The following is a 23,363-nucleotide window of genomic DNA, read 5'->3' as shown; positions in this document are numbered from 1 at the left end:
CACAGTAACACCCGTCATTGTTACTATTACACAATATTCTGTATTACATACACGCTGACATTACACCAGGTACAGTAACACCCGTCATTGTTACTATTACACAGTATTCTGTATTACATACACGCTGACCAGGGCCGTTTCTAGACAATTTTGCTCCCAGTGCGAGATTTCAAAATGCGCCCCCCCCCCCCCCCCCACATTGCTATAAAAAAAAATTGCGTGCCCCCCCCCATATAGCCAGAAAAAAAGCATGCGCGCGCCGAAGGCGCGCGCACTCCCGACAAGGCTGTGTGGCCTGATTGAAATGGGCGTGGTCTCATTACAGTGGGCGTGGCCTCGTCTGATATCACACCCACCACAGGGGGAAAAAATAAAAATAAAAAAGTCCCCTTTTTACACATTACACCAGGCAAGTGTCCCCATATTACACAGCGCGGCAGGCAGGTGTCCCCATTTTACAAAGTGCGGCAGGCAGGTGTCCCCATTTTACAAAGTGCGGCAGGCAGGTGTCCCCATTTTACAAAGTGCGGCAGGCAGATAGGCAGGCAGGCAGTACGCAGGCAGGTGTCCCCATTTTACACAGTACGCTGGCAGGTGTCCCCATTTTACACAGTACGCACGCAGGTGTCCCCATTTTACACAGTACGCAGGCAGGTGTCCCCATTTTACAAAGTGCGGCAGGCAGGTGTCCCCATTTTACAAAGTGCGGCAGGCAGATAGGCAGGCAGGCAGTACGCAGGCAGGTGTCCCCATTTTACACAGTACGCTGGCAGGTGTCCCCATTTTACACAGTACGCACGCAGGTGTCCCCATTTTACAAAGTGCGGCAGGCAGGTGTCCCCATTTTACAAAGTGCGGCAGGCAGATAGGCAGGCAGGCAGGCAGTACGCAGGCAGGTGTCCCCATTTTACACAGTACGCTGGCAGGTGTCCCCATTTTACACAGTACGCACGCAGGTGTCCCCATTTTACACAGTACGCACGCAGGTGTCCCCATTTTACACAGTACGCAGGCACGTGCCCCCATTTTACACAGTACGCAGGCACGTGCCCCCATTTTACACAGTGCGGCAGGTATCCCCATTTACACAGTGCGGCAGGTGCCCCCATTTTACACAGTGCGGCAGGTGCCCCCATTTTACACAGTGCGGCAGGTGCCCCCATTTTACACAGTGCGGCAGGTGTCCCCATTTTACACAGTGCGGCAGGTATCCCCATTTTACACAGTGCGGAAGGTGCCCCCATTTTACACAGTGCGGCAGGTGTCCCCATTTTACACAGTGCGGCAGGTATCCCCATTTTACACAGTGCGGCAGGTGCCCCCATTTTACACAGTGCGGCAGGTATCCCCATTTACACAGTGCGGCAGGTATCCCCATTTTACACAGTGCGGCAGGTATCCCCATTTTACACAGTGCGGCAGGTGCCCCCATTTTACCCAGTGCGGCAGGTATCCCCATTTACACAGTGCGGCAGGTATCCCCATTTTACACAGTGCGGCAGGTATCCCCATTTTACACAGTGCGGCAGGTGCCCCCATTTTACACAGTGCGGCAGGTATCCCCATTTTACACAGTGCGGCAGGTGTCAAGTGGGGGAGGGGGGGGAGGGAGGGAGGGTGAGAGAGAGAGAGAATAGTATACTTACAACTTGCCGCTCTTCGGGTCCCGCGCGCCGGCCGCCTCCTCTGTCGATGGTTATCTCCAGTCCTCCTCTCCTCCCTCTCTCTCCCCCCGAGCGCTCCTGCTCGGGGGGCGGGGCTTCGCGAAATGACGCGTTTGCGTCGTGACGTCACGACGCAAACGCGTCATTCCGCGAAGCCCCGCCCCCCGAGCAGGAGCGCTCGGGGGATGAGAGAGGGAGGAGAGGAGTAGTCACAAAGTGCCGCGGCGGGCGCCCCGTGCGGTTGCACGGCTCGCCCGCCGCTAGAAACGGCACTGACGCTGACGTTACACCAGGTACAGTAACACCCGTCATTGTTACTATTACACAGTATTCTGTATTACATACACGCTGACGTTACACCAGGTACAGTAACACCCGTCATTGTTACTATTGCACAGTATTCTGTATTACATACACGCTGACGTTACACCAGGTACAGTAACACCCGTCATTGTTACTATTACACAGTATTCTGTATTACATACACGCTGACGTTACACCAGGTACAGTAACACCCGTCATTGTTACTATTATACAGTATTCTGTATTACATACACGCTGACGTTACACCAGGTACAGTAACACCCGTCATTGTTACTATTACACAGTATTCTGTATTACATACACGCTGACATTACACCAGGTACAGTAACACCCGTCATTGTTACTATTACACAGTATTCTGTATTACATACACGCTGACGTTACACCAGGTACAGTAACACCCGTCATTGTTACTAATTACTATTATACAGTATTCTGTATTACATACACGCTGACGTTACACCAGGTACAGTAACACCCGTCATTGTTACTATTACACAGTATTCTGTATTACATACACGCTGACGTTACACCAGGTACAGTAACACCCGTCATTGTTACTATTACACAGTATTCTGTATTACATACACGCTGACGTTACACCAGGCACAGTAACACCCGTCATTGTTACTATTACACAGTATTCTGTATTACATACACGCTGACGTTACACCAGGTACAGTAACACCCGTCATTGTTACTATTACACAGTATTCTGTATTACATACACGCTGACGTTACACCAGGTACAGTAACACCCGTCATTGTTACTATTACACAGTATTCTGTATTACATACACGCTGACATTACACCAGGTACAGTAACACCCGTCATTGTTACTATTACACAGTATTCTGTATTACATACACGCAGACGTTACACCAGGTACAGTAATACCCGTCATTGTTACTATTGCACAGTATTCTGTATTACATACACGCTGACGTTACACCAGGTACAGTAACACCCGTCATTGTTACTATTACACAGTATTCTGTATTACATACACGCTGACGTTACACCAGGTACAGTAACACCCGTCATTGTTACTATTACACAGTATTCTGTATTACATACACGCTGACGTTACACCAGGTACAGTAACACCCGTCATTGTTACTATTGCACAGTATTCTGTATTACATACACGCTGACGTTACACCAGGTACAGTAACACCCGTCATTGTTACTATTGCACAGTATTCTGTATTACATACACGCTGACATTACACCAGGTACAGTAACACCCGTCATTGTTGCTATTGCACAGTATTCTGTATTACATACACGCTGACGTTACACCAGGTACAGTAACACCCGTCATTGTTACTATTGCACAGTATTCTGTATTACATACACGCTGACGTTACACCAGGTACAGTAACACCCGTCATTGTTACTATTACACAGTATTCTGTATTACATACACGCTGACGTTACACCAGGTACAGTAACACCCGTCATTGTTACTATTGCACAGTATTCTGTATTACATACACGCTGACGTTACACCAGGTACAGTAACGCCCGTCATTTTTACTATTACACAGTATTCTGTATTACATACATGCTGACGTTACACCAGGTACAGTAACGCCCGTCATTGTTACTATTGCACAGTATTCTGTATTACATTCACGCTGACGTTACACCAGGTACAGTAACGCCCGTCACTGTTACTATTACACAGTATTCTGTATTACATACACGCTGACATTACACCAGGTACAGTAACGCCCGTCATTGTTACTATTACACAGTATTCTGTATTACATACACGCTGACGTTACACCAGGTACAGTAACGCCCGTCATTGTTACTATTATACAGTATTCTGTATTGCATACACGCTGACGTTACACCAGGTACAGTAACACCCGTCATTGTTACTATTACACAGTATTCTGTATTACATACACGCTGACGTTACACCAGGTACAGTAACACCCGTCATTGTTACTATTACACAGTATTCTGTATTACATACACGCTGACGTTACACCAGGTACAGTAACACCCGTCATTGTTACTATTGCACAGTATTCTGTATTACATACACGCTGACGTTACACCAGGTACAGTAACACCCGTCATTGTTACTATTACACAGTATTCTGTATTACATACACGCTGACGTTACACCAGGTACAGTAACACCCGTCATTGTTACTATTACACAGTATTCTGTATTACATACACGCTGACATTACACCAGGTACAGTAACGCCCGTCATTGTTACTATTACACAGTATTCTGTATTACATACACGCTGACGTTACACCAGGCACAGAAACACCCGTCATTGTTACTATTATACGGTATTCTGTATTACATACACGCTGACGTTACACCAGGTACAGTAACACCCGTCATTGTTACTATTGCACAGTATTCTGTATTACATACACGCTGACGTTACACCAGGTACAGTAACACCCGTCATTTTTACTATTACACAGTATTCTGTATTACATACATGCTGACGTTACACCAGGTACAGTAACGCCCGTCATTGTTACTATTGCACAGTATTCTGTATTACATTCACGCTGACGTTACACCAGGTACAGTAACGCCCGTCACTGTTACTATTACACAGTATTCTGTATTACATACACGCTGACATTACACCAGGTACAGTAACGCCCGTCATTGTTACTATTACACAGTATTCTGTATTACATACACGCTGACGTTACACCAGGTACAGTAACGCCCGTCATTGTTACTATTATACAGTATTCTGTATTACATACACGCTGACGTTACACCAGGTACAGTAACGCCCGTCACTGTTACTATTACACAGTATTCTGTATTACATACACGCTGACATTACACCAGGTACAGTAACGCCCGTCATTGTTACTATTACACAGTATTCTGTATTACATACACGCTGACATTACACCAGGTACAGTAACGCCCGTCATTGTTACTATTATACAGTATTCTGTATTACATACACGCTGACGTTACACCAGGTACAGTAACGCCCGTCACTGTTACTATTACACAGTATTCTGTATTACATACACGCTGACATTACACCAGGTACAGTAACGCCCGTCATTGTTACTATTACACAGTATTCTGTATTACATACACGCTGACATTACACCAGGTACAGTAACGCCCGTCATTGTTACTATTATACAGTATTCTGTATTACATACACGCTGACGTTACACCAGGTACAGTAACACCCGTCATTGTTACTATTATACAGTATTACGCTGACGTTACACCAGGTACAGTAACACCCGTCATTGTTACTATTACACAGTATTCTGTATTACATACACGCTGACGTTACACCAGGTACAGTAACACCCGTCATTGTTACTATTACACAGTATTCTGTATTACATACACGCTGACATTACACCAGGTACAGTAACACCCGTCATTGTTACTATTACACAGTATTCTGTATTACATACACGCTGACATTACACCAGGTACAGTAACGCCCGTCATTGTTACTATTACACAGTATTCTGTATTACATACACGCTGACGTTACACCAGGCACAGAAACACCCGTCATTGTTACTATTATACAGTATTCTGTATTACATACACGCTGACGTTACACCAGGTACAGTAACACCCGTCATTGTTACTATTACACAGTATTCTGTATTACATACACGCTGACATTACACCAGGTACAGTAACACCCGTCATTGTTACTATTACACAGTATTCTGTATTACATACACGCAGACGTTACACCAGGTACAGTAATACCCGTCATTGTTACTATTACACAGTATTCTGTATTACATACACGCTGACGTTACACCAGGCACAGAAACACCCGTCATTGTTACTATTACACAGTATTCTGTATTACATACACGCTGACGTTACACCAGGTACAGTAACACCCGTCATTGTTACTATTGCACAGTATTCTGTATTACATACACGCTGACGTTACACCAGGCACAGTAACACCCGTCATTGTTACTATTACACAGTATTCTGTATTACATACACGCTGACGTTACACCAGGTACAGTAACGCCCGTCATTGTTACTATTGCACAGTATTCTGTATTACATGCACGCTGACGTTACACCAGGTACAGTAACACCCGTCATTGTTACTATTGCACAGTATTCTGTATTACATACACGCTGACGTCACACCAGGCACAGTAACACCCGTCATTGTTACTATTACACAGTATTCTGTATTACATACACGCTGACGTTACACCAGGTACAGTAACGCCCGTCATTGTTACTATTACACAGTATTCTGTATTACATACACGCTGACATTACACCAGGTACAGTAACGCCCGTCATTGTTACTATTACACAGTATTCTGTATTACATACACGCTGACATTACACCAGGTACAGTAACGCCCGTCATTGTTACTATTGCACAGTATTCTGTATTACATGCACGCTGACGTTACACCAGGTACAGTAACACCCGTCATTGTTGCTATTACACAGTATTCTGTATTACATACACGCTGACGTTACACCAGGCACAGAAACACCCGTCATTGTTACTATTACACAGTATTCTGTATTACATACACACTGACATTACACCAGGTACAGTAACACCCGTCATTGTTACTATTACACAGTATTCTGTATTACATACACGCTGACGTTACACCAGGTACAGTAACACCCGTCATTGTTACTATTACACAGTATTCTGTATTACATACACGCTGACGTTACACCAGGTACAGTAACACCCGTCATTGTTACTATTACACAGTATTCTGTATTACATACACGCTGACATTACACCAGGTACAGTAACACCCGTCATTGTTACTATTACACAGTATTCTGTATTACATACACGCTGACGTTACACCAGGTACAGTAACGCCCGTCATTGTTACTATTACACAGTATTCTATATTACATACACGCTGACGTTACACCAGGTACAGTAACACCCGTCATTGTTACTATTACACAGTATTCTGTATTACATACACGCTGACGTTACACCAGGTACAGTAACACCCGTCACTGTTACTAACAGTATTCTGTATTACATACACGCTGACGTTACACCAGGTACAGTAACACCCGTCACTGTTACTAACAGTATTCTGTATTACATACACGCTGACGTTACACCACGTACAGTAACACCCGTCATTGTTACTATTACACAGTATTCTGTATTACATACACGCTGACGTTACACCAGGTACAGTAACACCCGTCATTGTTACTATTGCACAGTATTCTGTATTACATACACGCTGACATTACACCAGGCACAGTAACACCCGTCATTGTTACTATTACACAGTATTCTGTATTACATACACGCTGACATTACACCAGGTACAGTAACACCCGTCATTGTTACTATTACACAGTATTCTGTATTACATACACGCTGACGTTACACCAGGTACAGTAACACCCGTCATTGTTACTATTACACAGTATTCTGTATTACATACACGCTGACGTTACACCAGGTACAGTAACACCCGTCATTGTTACTATTGCACAGTATTCTGTATTACATACACGCTGACGTTACACCAGGTACAGTAACACCCGTCATTGTTACTATTACACAGTATTCTGTATTACATACACGCTGACGTTACACCAGGTACAGTAACACCCGTCATTGTTACTATTATACAGTATTCTGTATTACATACACGCTGACGTTACACCAGGTACAGTAACACTCGTCATTGTTACTATTACACAGTATTCTGTATTACATTCACGCTGACGTTACACCAGGTACAGTAACACCCGTCATTGTTACTATTACACAGTATTCTGTATTACATACACGCTGACGTTACACCAGGTACAGTAACACCCGTCACTGTTACTAACAGTATTCTGTAGTACATACACGCTGACGTTACACCAGGTACAGTAACACCCGTCACTGTTACTAACAGTATTCTGTATTACATACACGCTGACGTTACACCACGTACAGTAACACCCGTCATTGTTACTATTACACAGTATTCTGTATTACATACACGCTGACGTTACACCAGGTACAGTAACACCCGTCATTGTTACTATTGCACAGTATTCTGTATTACATACACGCTGACATTACACCAGGCACAGTAACACCCGTCATTGTTACTATTACACAGTATTCTGTATTACATACACGCTGACATTACACCAGGTACAGTAACACCCGTCATTGTTACTATTACACAGTATTCTGTATTACATACACGCTGACGTTACACCAGGTACAGTAACACCCGTCATTGTTACTATTACACAGTATTCTGTATTACATACACGCTGACGTTACACCAGGTACAGTAACACCCGTCATTGTTACTATTGCACAGTATTCTGTATTACATACACGCTGACGTTACACCAGGTACAGTAACACCCGTCATTGTTACTATTACACAGTATTCTGTATTACATACACGCTGACGTTACACCAGGTACAGTAACACCCGTCATTGTTACTATTATACAGTATTCTGTATTACATACACGCTGACGTTACACCAGGTACAGTAACACTCGTCATTGTTACTATTACACAGTATTCTGTATTACATTCACGCTGACGTTACACCAGGTACAGCAACACCCGTCATTGTTACTATTGCACAGTATTCTGTATTACATTCACGCTGACGTTACACCAGGTACAGTAACGCCCGTCACTGTTACTATTACACAGTATTCTGTATTACATACACGCTGACATTACACCAGGTACAGTAACGCCCGTCATTGTTACTATTACACAGTATTCTGTATTACATACACGCTGACATTACACCAGGTACAGTAACGCCCGTCATTGTTACTATTATACAGTATTCTGTATTACATACACGCTGACGTTACACCAGGTACAGTAACACCCGTCATTGTTACTATTATACAGTATTCTGTATTACATACACGCTGACGTTACACCAGGTACAGTAACACCCGTCATTGTTACTATTACACAGTATTCTGTATTACATACACGCTGACGTTACACCAGGTACAGTAACACCCGTCATTGTTACTATTACACAGTATTCTGTATTACATACACGCTGACATTACACCAGGTACAGTAACACCCGTCATTGTTACTATTACACAGTATTCTGTATTACATACACGCTGACATTACACCAGGTACAGTAACGCCCGTCATTGTTACTATTACACAGTATTCTGTATTACATACACGCTGACGTTACACCAGGCACAGAAACACCCGTCATTGTTACTATTATACAGTATTCTGTATTACATACACGCTGACGTTACACCAGGTACAGTAACACCCGTCATTGTTACTATTGCACAGTATTCTGTATTACATACACGCTGACGTTACACCAGGTACAGTAACACCCGTCATTTTTACTATTACACAGTATTCTGTATTACATACACGCTGACGTTACACCAGGTACAGTAACACCCGTCACTGTTACTATTACACAGTATTCTGTATTACATACACGCTGACATTACACCAGGTACAGTAACGCCCGTCATTGTTACTATTACACAGTATTCTGTATTACATACACGCTGACATTACACCAGGTACAGTAACGCCCGTCATTGTTACTATTATACAGTATTCTGTATTACATACACGCTGACGTTACACCAGGTACAGTAACACCCGTCATTGTTACTATTATACAGTATTACGCTGACGTTACACCAGGTACAGTAACACCCGTCATTGTTACTATTACACAGTATTCTGTATTACATACACGCTGACGTTACACCAGGTACAGTAACACCCGTCATTGTTACTATTACACAGTATTCTGTATTACATACACGCTGACATTACACCAGGTACAGTAACACCCGTCATTGTTACTATTACACAGTATTCTGTATTACATACACGCTGACATTACACCAGGTACAGTAACGCCCGTCATTGTTACTATTACACAGTATTCTGTATTACATACACGCTGACGTTACACCAGGCACAGAAACACCCGTCATTGTTACTATTATACAGTATTCTGTATTACATACACGCTGACGTTACACCAGGTACAGTAACACCCGTCATTGTTACTATTACACAGTATTCTGTATTACATACACGCTGACATTACACCAGGTACAGTAACACCCGTCATTGTTACTATTACACAGTATTCTGTATTACATACACGCAGACGTTACACCAGGTACAGTAATACCCGTCATTGTTACTATTACACAGTATTCTGTATTACATACACGCTGACGTTACACCAGGCACAGAAACACCCGTCTTTGTTACTATTACACAGTATTCTGTATTACATACACGCTGACGTTACACCAGGTACAGTAACGCCCGTCATTGTTACTATTGCACAGTATTCTGTATTACATGCACGCTGACGTTACACCAGGTACAGTAACACCCGTCATTGTTACTATTGCACAGTATTCTGTATTACATACACGCTGACGTTACACCAGGCACAGTAACACCCGTCATTGTTACTATTACACAGTATTCTGTATTACATACACGCTGACGTTACACCAGGTACAGTAACGCCCGTCATTGTTACTATTACACAGTATTCTGTATTACATACACGCTGACATTACACCAGGTACAGTAACGCCCGTCATTGTTACTATTACACAGTATTCTGTATTACATACACGCTGACATTACACCAGGTACAGTAACGCCCGTCATTGTTACTATTGCACAGTATTCTGTATTACATGCACGCTGACGTTACACCAGGTACAGTAATACCCGTCATTGTTACTATTACACAGTATTCTGTATTACATACACGCTGACGTTACACCAGGCACAGAAACACCCGTCATTGTTACTATTAAACAGTATTCTGTATTACATACACGCTGACGTTACACCAGGTACAGTAACACCCGTCATTGTTACTATTGCACAGTATTCTGTATTACATACACGCTGACGTTACACCAGGCACAGTAACACCCGTCATTGTTACTATTACACAGTATTCTGTATTACATACACGCTGACGTTACACCAGGTACAGTAACGCCCGTCATTGTTACTATTGCACAGTATTCTGTATTACATGCACGCTGACGTTACACCAGGTACAGTAACACCCGTCATTGTTACTATTGCACAGTATTCTGTATTACATACACGCTGACGTTACACCAGGCACAGTAACACCCGTCATTGTTACTATTACACAGTATTCTGTATTACATACACGCTGACGTTACACCAGGTACAGTAACGCCCGTCATTGTTACTATTACACAGTATTCTGTATTACATACACGCTGACATTACACCAGGTACAGTAACGCCCGTCATTGTTACTATTACACAGTATTCTGTATTACATACACGCTGACATTACACCAGGTACAGTAACGCCCGTCATTGTTACTATTGCACAGTATTCTGTATTACATGCACGCTGACGTTACACCAGGTACAGTAACACCCGTCATTGTTGCTATTACACAGTATTCTGTATTACATACACGCTGACGTTACACCAGGCACAGAAACACCCGTCATTGTTACTATTACACAGTATTCTGTATTACATACACACTGACATTACACCAGGTACAGTAACACCCGTCATTGTTACTATTACACAGTATTCTGTATTACATACACGCTGACGTTACACCAGGTACAGTAACACCCGTCATTGTTACTATTACACAGTATTCTGTATTACATACACGCTGACGTTACACCAGGTACAGTAACACCCGTCATTGTTACTATTACACAGTATTCTGTATTACATACACGCTGACATTACACCAGGTACAGTAACACCCGTCATTGTTACTATTACACAGTATTCTGTATTACATACACGCTGACGTTACACCAGGTACAGTAACACCCGTCATTGTTACTATTATACAGTATTACGCTGACGTTACACCAGGTACAGTAACACCCGTCATTGTTACTATTACACAGTATTCTGTATTACATACACGCTGACGTTACACCAGGTACAGTAACACCCGTCATTGTTACTATTACACAGTATTCTGTATTACATACACGCTGACATTACACCAGGTACAGTAACGCCCGTCATTGTTACTATTACACAGTATTCTGTATTACATACACGCTGACGTTACACCAGGCACAGAAACACCCGTCATTGTTACTATTATACAGTATTCTGTATTACATACACGCTGACGTTACACCAGGTACAGTAACACCCGTCATTGTTACTATTACACAGTATTCTGTATTACATACACGCTGACATTACACCAGGTACAGTAACGCCCGTCATTGTTACTATTACACAGTATTCTGTATTACATACACGCTGACATTACACCAGGTACAGTAACGCCCGTCATTGTTACTATTGCACAGTATTCTGTATTACATGCACGCTGACGTTACACCAGGTACAGTAACACCCGTCATTGTTGCTATTACACAGTATTCTGTATTACATACACGCTGACGTTACACCAGGCACAGAAACACCCGTCATTGTTACTATTACACAGTATTCTGTATTACATACACACTGACATTACACCAGGTACAGTAACACCCGTCATTGTTACTATTACACAGTATTCTGTATTACATACACGCTGACGTTACACCAGGTACAGTAACACCCGTCATTGTTACTATTATACAGTATTACGCTGACGTTACACCAGGTACAGTAACACCCGTCATTGTTACTATTACACAGTATTCTGTATTACATACACGCTGACGTTACACCAGGTACAGTAACACCCGTCATTGTTACTATTACACAGTATTCTGTATTACATACACGCTGACATTACACCAGGTACAGTAACACCCGTCATTGTTACTATTACACAGTATTCTGTATTACATACACGCTGACATTACACCAGGTACAGTAACGCCCGTCATTGTTACTATTACACAGTATTCTGTATTACATACACGCTGACGTTACACCAGGCACAGAAACACCCGTCATTGTTACTATTATACAGTATTCTGTATTACATACACGCTGACGTTACACCAGGTACAGTAACACCCGTCATTGTTACTATTACACAGTATTCTGTATTACATACACGCTGACATTACACCAGGTACAGTAACACCCGTCATTGTTACTATTACACAGTATTCTGTATTACATACACGCAGACGTTACACCAGGTACAGTAATACCCGTCATTGTTACTATTACACAGTATTCTGTATTACATACACGCTGACGTTACACCAGGCACAGAAACACCCGTCATTGTTACTATTACACAGTATTCTGTATTACATACACGCTGACGTTACACCAGGTACAGTAACACCCGTCATTGTTACTATTGCACAGTATTCTGTATTACATACACGCTGACGTTACACCAGGCACAGTAACACCCGTCATTGTTACTATTACACAGTATTCTGTATTACATACACGCTGACGTTACACCAGGTACAGTAACGCCCGTCATTGTTACTATTGCACAGTATTCTGTATTACATGCACGCTGACGTTACACCAGGTACAGTAACACCCGTCATTGTTACTATTATACAGTATTCTGTATTACATACACGCTGACGTTACACCAGGTACAGTAACACCCGTCATTGTTACTATTACACAGTATTCTGTATTACATACACGCTGACATTACACCAGGTACAGTAACACCCGTCATTGTTACTATTACACAGTATTCTGTATTACATACACGCAGACGTTACACCAGGTACAGTAATACCCGTCATTGTTACTATTACACAGTATTCTGTATTACATACACGCTGACGTTACACCAGGCACAGAAACACCCGTCTTTGTTACTATTACACAGTATTCTGTATTACATACACGCTGACGTTACACCAGGTACAGTAACACCCGTCATTGTTACTATTGCACAGTATTCTGTATTACATACACGCTGACGTTACACCAGGCACAGTAACACCCGTCATTGTTACTATTACACAGTATTCTGTATTACATACACGCTGACGTTACACCAGGTACAGTAACGCCCGTCATTGTTACTATTGCACAGTATTCTGTATTACATGCACGCTGACGTTACACCAGGTACAGTAACACCCGTCATTGTTACTATTGCACAGTATTCTGTATTACATACACGCTGACGTTACACCAGGCACAGTAACACCCGTCATTGTTACTATTACACAGTATTCTGTATTACATACACGCTGACGTTACACCAGGTACAGTAACGCCCGTCATTGTTACTATTACACAGTATTCTGTATTACATACACGCTGACATTACACCAGGTACAGTAACGCCCGTCATTGTTACTATTACACAGTATTCTGTATTACATACACGCTGACATTACACCAGGTACAGTAACGCCCGTCATTGTTACTATTGCACAGTATTCTGTATTACATGCACGCTGACGTTACACCAGGTACAGTAATACCCGTCATTGTTACTATTACACAGTATTCTGTATTACATACACGCTGACGTTACACCAGGCACAGAAACACCCGTCATTGTTACTATTAAACAGTATTCTGTATTACATACACGCTGACGTTACACCAGGTACAGTAACACCCGTCATTGTTACTATTGCACAGTATTCTGTATTACATACACGCTGACGTTACACCAGGCACAGTAACACCCGTCATTGTTACTATTACACAGTATTCTGTATTACATACACGCTGACGTTACACCAGGTACAGTAACGCCCGTCATTGTTACTATTGCACAGTATTCTGTATTACATGCACGCTGACGTTACACCAGGTACAGTAACACCCGTCATTGTTACTATTGCACAGTATTCTGTATTACATACACGCTGACGTTACACCAGGCACAGTAACACCCGTCATTGTTACTATTACACAGTATTCTGTATTACATACACGCTGACGTTACACCAGGTACAGTAACGCCCGTCATTGTTACTATTACACAGTATTCTGTATTACATACACGCTGACATTACACCAGGTACAGTAACGCCCGTCATTGTTACTATTACACAGTATTCTGTATTACATACACGCTGACATTACACCAGGTACAGTAACGCCCGTCATTGTTACTATTGCACAGTATTCTGTATTACATGCACGCTGACGTTACACCAGGTACAGTAACACCCGTCATTGTTGCTATTACACAGTATTCTGTATTACATACACGCTGACGTTACACCAGGCACAGAAACACCCGTCATTGTTACTATTACACAGTATTCTGTATTACATACACACTGACATTACACCAGGTACAGTAACACCCGTCATTGTTACTATTACACAGTATTCTGTATTACATACACGCTGACGTTACACCAGGTACAGTAACACCCGTCATTGTTACTATTACACAGTATTCTGTATTACATACACGCTGACGTTACACCAGGTACAGTAACACCCGTCATTGTTACTATTACACAGTATTCTGTATTACATACACGCTGACATTACACCAGGTACAGTAACACCCGTCATTGTTACTATTACACAGTATTCTGTATTACATACACGCTGACGTTACACCAGGTACAGTAACACCCGTCATTGTTACTATTATACAGTATTACGCTGACGTTACACCAGGTACAGTAACACCCGTCATTGTTACTATTACACAGTATTCTGTATTACATACACGCTGACGTTACACCAGGTACAGTAACACCCGTCATTGTTACTATTACACAGTATTCTGTATTACATACACGCTGACATTACACCAGGTACAGTAACACCCGTCATTGTTACTATTACACAGTATTCTGTATTACATACACGCTGACATTACACCAGGTACAGTAACGCCCGTCATTGTTACTATTACACAGTATTCTGTATTACATACACGCTGACGTTACACCAGGCACAGAAACACCCGTCATTGTTACTATTATACAGTATTCTGTATTACATACACGCTGACGTTACACCAGGTACAGTAACACCCGTCATTGTTACTATTACACAGTATTCTGTATTACATACACGCTGACATTACACCAGGTACAGTAACGCCCGTCATTGTTACTATTACACAGTATTCTGTATTACATACACGCTGACGTTACACCAGGTACAGTAACGCCCGTCATTGTTACTATTGCACAGTATTCTGTATTACATGCACGCTGACGTTACACCAGGTACAGTAACACCCGTCATTGTTGCTATTACACAGTATTCTGTATTACATACACGCTGACGTTACACCAGGCACAGAAACACCCGTCATTGTTACTATTACACAGTATTCTGTATTACATACACACTGACATTACACCAGGTACAGTAACACCCGTCATTGTTACTATTACACAGTATTCTGTATTACATACACGCTGACGTTACACCAGGTACAGTAACACCCGTCATTGTTACTATTACACAGTATTCTGTATTACATACACGCTGACGTTACACCAGGTACAGTAACACCCGTCATTGTTACTATTACACAGTATTCTGTATTACATACACGCTGACATTACACCAGGTACAGTAACACCCGTCATTGTTACTATTACACAGTATTCTGTATTACATACACGCTGACGTTACACCAGGTACAGTAACACCCGTCATTGTTACTATTATACAGTATTACGCTGACGTTACACCAGGTACAGTAACACCCGTCATTGTTACTATTACACAGTATTCTGTATTACATACACGCTGACGTTACACCAGGTACAGTAACACCCGTCATTGTTACTATTACACAGTATTCTGTATTACATACACGCTGACATTACACCAGGTACAGTAACACCCGTCATTGTTACTATTACACAGTATTCTGTATTACATACACGCTGACATTACACCAGGTACAGTAACGCCCGTCATTGTTACTATTACACAGTATTCTGTATTACATACACGCTGACGTTACACCAGGCACAGAAACACCCGTCATTGTTACTATTATACAGTATTCTGTATTACATACACGCTGACGTTACACCAGGTACAGTAACACCCGTCATTGTTACTATTACACAGTATTCTGTATTACATACACGCTGACATTACACCAGGTACAGTAACACCCGTCATTGTTACTATTACACAGTATTCTGTATTACATACACGCAGACGTTACACCAGGTACAGTAATACCCGTCATTGTTACTATTACACAGTATTCTGTATTACATACACGCTGACGTTACACCAGGCACAGAAACACCCGTCATTGTTACTATTACACAGTATTCTGTATTACATACACGCTGACGTTACACCAGGTACAGTAACACCCGTCATTGTTACTATTGCACAGTATTCTGTATTACATACACGCTGACGTTACACCAGGCACAGTAACACCCGTCATTGTTACTATTACAGAGTATTCTGTATTACATACACGCTGACGTTACACCAGGTACAGTAACGCCCGTCATTGTTACTATTGCACAGTATTCTGTATTACATGCACGCTGACGTTACACCAGGTACAGTAACACCCGTCATTGTTACTATTGCACAGTATTCTGTATTACATACACGCTGACGTTACACCAGGCACAGTAACACCCGTCATTGTTACTATTACACAGTATTCTGTATTACATACACGCTGACGTTACACCAGGTACAGTAACGCCCGTCATTGTTACTATTACACAGTATTCTGTATTACATGCACGCTGACGTTACACCAGGTACAGTAACACCCGTCATTGTTGCTATTACACAGTATTCTGTATTACATACACGCTGACGTTACACCAGGCACAGAAACACCCGTCATTGTTACTATTACACAGTATTCTGTATTACATACACACTGACATTACACCAGGTACAGTAACACCCGTCATTGTTACTATTACACAGTATTCTGTATTACATACACGCTGACGTTACACCAGGTACAGTAACACCCGTCATTGTTACTATTACACAGTATTCTGTATTACATACACGCTGACGTTACACCAGGTACAGTAACACCCGTCATTGTTACTATTACACAGTATTCTGTATTACATACACGCTGACATTACACCAGGTACAGTAACACCCGTCATTGTTACTATTACACAGTATTCTGTATTACATACACGCTGACGTTACACCAGGTACAGTAACGCCCGTCATTGTTACTATTACACAGTATTCTATATTACATACACGCTGACGTTACACCAGGTACAGTAACACCCGTCATTGTTACTATTACACAGTATTCTGTATTACATACACGCTGACGTTACACCAGGTACAGTAACACCCGTCACTGTTACTAACAGTATTCTGTATTACATACACGCTGACGTTACACCAGGTACAGTAACACCCGTCACTGTTACTAACAGTATTCTGTATTACATACACGCTGACGTTACACCACGTACAGTAACACCCGTCATTGTTACTATTACACAGTATTCTGTATTACATACACGCTGACGTTACACCAGGTACAGTAACACCCGTCATTGTTACTATTGCACAGTATTCTGTATTACATACACGCTGACATTACACCAGGCACAGTAACACCCGTCATTGTTACTATTACACAGTATTCTGTATTACATACACGCTGACATTACACCAGGTACAGTAACACCCGTCATTGTTACTATTACACAGTATTCTGTATTACATACACGCTGACGTTACACCAGGTACAGTAACACCCGTCATTGTTACTATTACACAGTATTCTGTATTACATACACGCTGACGTTACACCAGGTACAGTAACACCCGTCATTGTTACTATTGCACAGTATTCTGTATTACATACACGCTGACGTTACACCAGGTACAGTAACACCCGTCATTGTTACTATTACACAGTATTCTGTATTACATACACGCTGACGTTACACCAGGTACAGTAACACCCGTCATTGTTACTATTATACAGTATTCTGTATTACATACACGCTGACGTTACACCAGGTACAGTAACACTCGTCATTGTTACTATTACACAGTATTCTGTATTACATTCACGCTGACGTTACACCAGGTACAGTAACACCCGTCATTGTTACTATTACACAGTATTCTGTATTACATACACGCTGACGTTACACCAGGTACAGTAACACCCGTCACTGTTACTAACAGTATTCTGTATTACATACACGCTGACGTTACACCAGGTACAGTAACACCCGTCACTGTTACTAACAGTATTCTGTATTACATACACGCTGACGTTACACCACGTACAGTAACACCCGTCATTGTTACTATTACACAGTATTCTGTATTACATACACGCTGACGTTACACCAGGTACAGTAACACCCGTCATTGTTACTATTGCACAGTATTCTGTATTACATACACGCTGACATTACACCAGGCACAGTAACACCCGTCATTGTTACTATTACACAGTATTCTGTATTACATACACGCTGACATTACACCAGGTACAGTAACACCCGTCATTGTTACTATTACACAGTATTCTGTATTACATACACGCTGACGTTACACCAGGTACAGTAACACCCGTCATTGTTACTATTACACAGTATTCTGTATTACATACACGCTGACGTTACACCAGGTACAGTAACACCCGTCATTGTTACTATTGCACAGTATTCTGTATTACATACACGCTGACGTTACACCAGGTACAGTAACACCCGTCATTGTTACTATTACACAGTATTCTGTATTACATACACGCTGACGTTACACCAGGTACAGTAACACCCGTCATTGTTACTATTACACAGTATTCTGTATTACATACACGCTGACGTTACACCAGGTACAGTAATACCCGTCATTGTTACTATTACACAGTATTCTGTATTACATACACGCTGACGTTACACCAGGCACAGAAACACCCGTCATTGTTACTATTAAACAGTATTCTGTATTACATACACGCTGACGTTACACCAGGTACAGTAACACCCGTCATTGTTACTATTGCACAGTATTCTGTATTACATGCACGCTGACGTTACACCAGGTACAGTAACACCCGTCATTGTTACTATTGCACAGTATTCTGTATTACATACACGCTGACGTTACACCAGGCACAGTAACACCCGTCATTGTTACTATTACACAGTATTCTGTATTACATACACGCTGACATTACACCAGGTACAGTAACGCCCGTCATTGTTACTATTACACAGTATTCTGTATTACATACACGCTGACATTACACCAGGTACAGTAACGCCCGTCATTGTTACTATTGCACAGTATTCTGTATTACATGCACGCTGACGTTACACCAGGTACAGTAACACCCGTCATTGTTGCTATTACACAGTATTCTGTATTACATACACGCTGACGTTACACCAGGCACAGAAACACCCGTCATTGTTACTATTACACAGTATTCTGTATTACATACACACTGACATTACACCAGGTACAGTAACACCCGTCATTGTTACTATTACACAGTATTCTGTATTACATACACGCTGACGTTACACCAGGTACAGTAACACCCGTCATTGTTACTATTACACAGTATTCTGTATTACATACACGCTGACGTTACACCAGGTACAGTAACACCCGTCATTGTTACTATTACACAGTATTCTGTATTACATACACGCTGACATTACACCAGGTACAGTAACACCCGTCATTGTTACTATTACACAGTATTCTGTATTACATACACGCTGACGTTACACCAGGTACAGTAACACCCGTCATTGTTACTATTATACAGTATTACGCTGACGTTACACCAGGTACAGTAACACCCGTCATTGTTACTATTACACAGTATTCTGTATTACATACACGCTGACGTTACACCAGGTACAGTAACACCCGTCATTGTTACTATTACACAGTATTCTGTATTACATACACGCTGACATTACACCAGGTACAGTAACACCCGTCATTGTTACTATTACACAGTATTCTGTATTACATACACGCTGACATTACACCAGGTACAGTAACGCCCGTCATTGTTACTATTACACAGTATTCTGTATTACATACACGCTGACGTTACACCAGGCACAGAAACACCCGTCATTGTTACTATTATACAGTATTCTGTATTACATACACGCTGACGTTACACCAGGTACAGTAACACCCGTCATTGTTACTATTACACAGTATTCTGTATTACATACACGCTGACATTACACCAGGTACAGTAACGCCCGTCATTGTTACTATTACACAGTATTCTGTATTACATACACGCTGACATTACACCAGGTACAGTAACGCCCGTCATTGTTACTATTGCACAGTATTCTGTATTACATGCACGCTGACGTTACACCAGGTACAGTAACACCCGTCATTGTTGCTATTACACAGTATTCTGTATTACATACACGCTGACGTTACACCAGGCACAGAAACACCCGTCATTGTTACTATTACACAGTATTCTGTATTACATACACACTGACATTACACCAGGTACAGTAACACCCGTCATTGTTACTATTACACAGTATTCTGTATTACATACACGCTGACGTTACACCAGGTACAGTAACACCCGTCATTGTTACTATTACACAGTATTCTGTATTACATACACGCTGACGTTACACCAGGTACAGTAACACCCGTCATTGTTACTATTACACAGTATTCTGTATTACATACACGCTGACATTACACCAGGTACAGTAACACCCGTCATTGTTACTATTACACAGTATTCTGTATTACATACACGCTGACGTTACACCAGGTACAGTAACACCCGTCATTGTTACTATTATACAGTATTACGCTGACGTTACACCAGGTACAGTAACACCCGTCATTGTTACTATTACACAGTATTCTGTATTACATACACGCTGACGTTACACCAGGTACAGTAACACCCGTCATTGTTACTATTACACAGTATTCTGTATTACATACACGCTGACATTACACCAGGTACAGTAACACCCGTCATTGTTACTATTACACAGTATTCTGTATTACATACACGCTGACATTACACCAGGTACAGTAACGCCCGTCATTGTTACTATTACACAGTATTCTGTATTACATACACGCTGACGTTACACCAGGCACAGAAACACCCGTCATTGTTACTATTATACAGTATTCTGTATTACATACACGCTGACGTTACACCAGGTACAGTAACACCCGTCATTGTTACTATTACACAGTATTCTGTATTACATACACGCTGACATTACACCAGGTACAGTAACACCCGTCATTGTTACTATTACACAGTATTCTGTATTACATACACGCAGACGTTACACCAGGTACAGTAATACCCGTCATTGTTACTATTACACAGTATTCTGTATTACATACACGCTGACGTTACACCAGGCACAGAAACACCCGTCATTGTTACTATTACACAGTATTCTGTATTACATACACGCTGACGTTACACCAGGTACAGTAACACCCGTCATTGTTACTATTGCACAGTATTCTGTATTACATACACGCTGACGTTACACCAGGCACAGTAACACCCGTCATTGTTACTATTACACAGTATTCTGTATTACATACACGCTGACGTTACACCAGGTACAGTAACGCCCGTCATTGTTACTATTGCACAGTATTCTGTATTACATGCACGCTGACGTTACACCAGGTACAGTAACACCCGTCATTGTTACTATTGCACAGTATTCTGTATTACATACACGCTGACGTTACACCAGGCACAGAAACACCCGTCATTGTTACTATTACACAGTATTCTGTATTACATACACACTGACATTACACCAGGTACAGTAACACCCGTCATTGTTACTATTACACAGTATTCTGTATTACATACACGCTGACGTTACACCAGGTACAGTAACACCCGTCATTGTTACTATTACACAGTATTCTGTATTACATACACGCTGACGTTACACCAGGTACAGTAACACCCGTCATTGTTACTATTACACAGTATTCTGTATTACATACACGCTGACATTACACCAGGTACAGTAACACCCGTCATTGTTACTATTACACAGTATTCTGTATTACATACACGCTGACGTTACACCAGGTACAGTAACGCCCGTCATTGTTACTATTACACAGTATTCTATATTACATACACGCTGACGTTACACCAGGTACAGTAACACCCGTCATTGTTACTATTACACAGTATTCTGTATTACATACACGCTGACATTACACCAGGTACAGTAACACCCGTCACTGTTACTAACAGTATTCTGTATTACATACACGCTGACGTTACACCAGGTACAGTAACACCCGTCACTGTTACTAACAGTATTCTGTATTACATACACGCTGACGTTACACCACGTACAGTAACACCCGTCATTGTTACTATTACACAGTATTCTGTATTACATACA

The 23,363-nt window shown here is 41.7% G+C and overlaps 1 protein-coding gene across 1 annotated transcript in view; it reads right to left on the bottom strand.

Moving 5' to 3' along the window:
- Positions 1 to 23,363, bottom strand: part of LOC134928721 (neurogenic locus notch homolog protein 1-like) — a 163,793-nt gene that overhangs the window by 18,023 nt on the left and 122,407 nt on the right. The window lies entirely within an intron of this gene.

This window comes from Pseudophryne corroboree, chromosome 5 (genome assembly GCF_028390025.1).
Source record: "Pseudophryne corroboree isolate aPseCor3 chromosome 5, aPseCor3.hap2, whole genome shotgun sequence".
Classification (NCBI taxonomy): Eukaryota; Metazoa; Chordata; class Amphibia; order Anura; family Myobatrachidae; genus Pseudophryne; species Pseudophryne corroboree.
The sequence above is the reverse complement of the archived record's forward strand: the minus strand, read 5'-3'. Positions and strand labels throughout refer to the sequence as shown.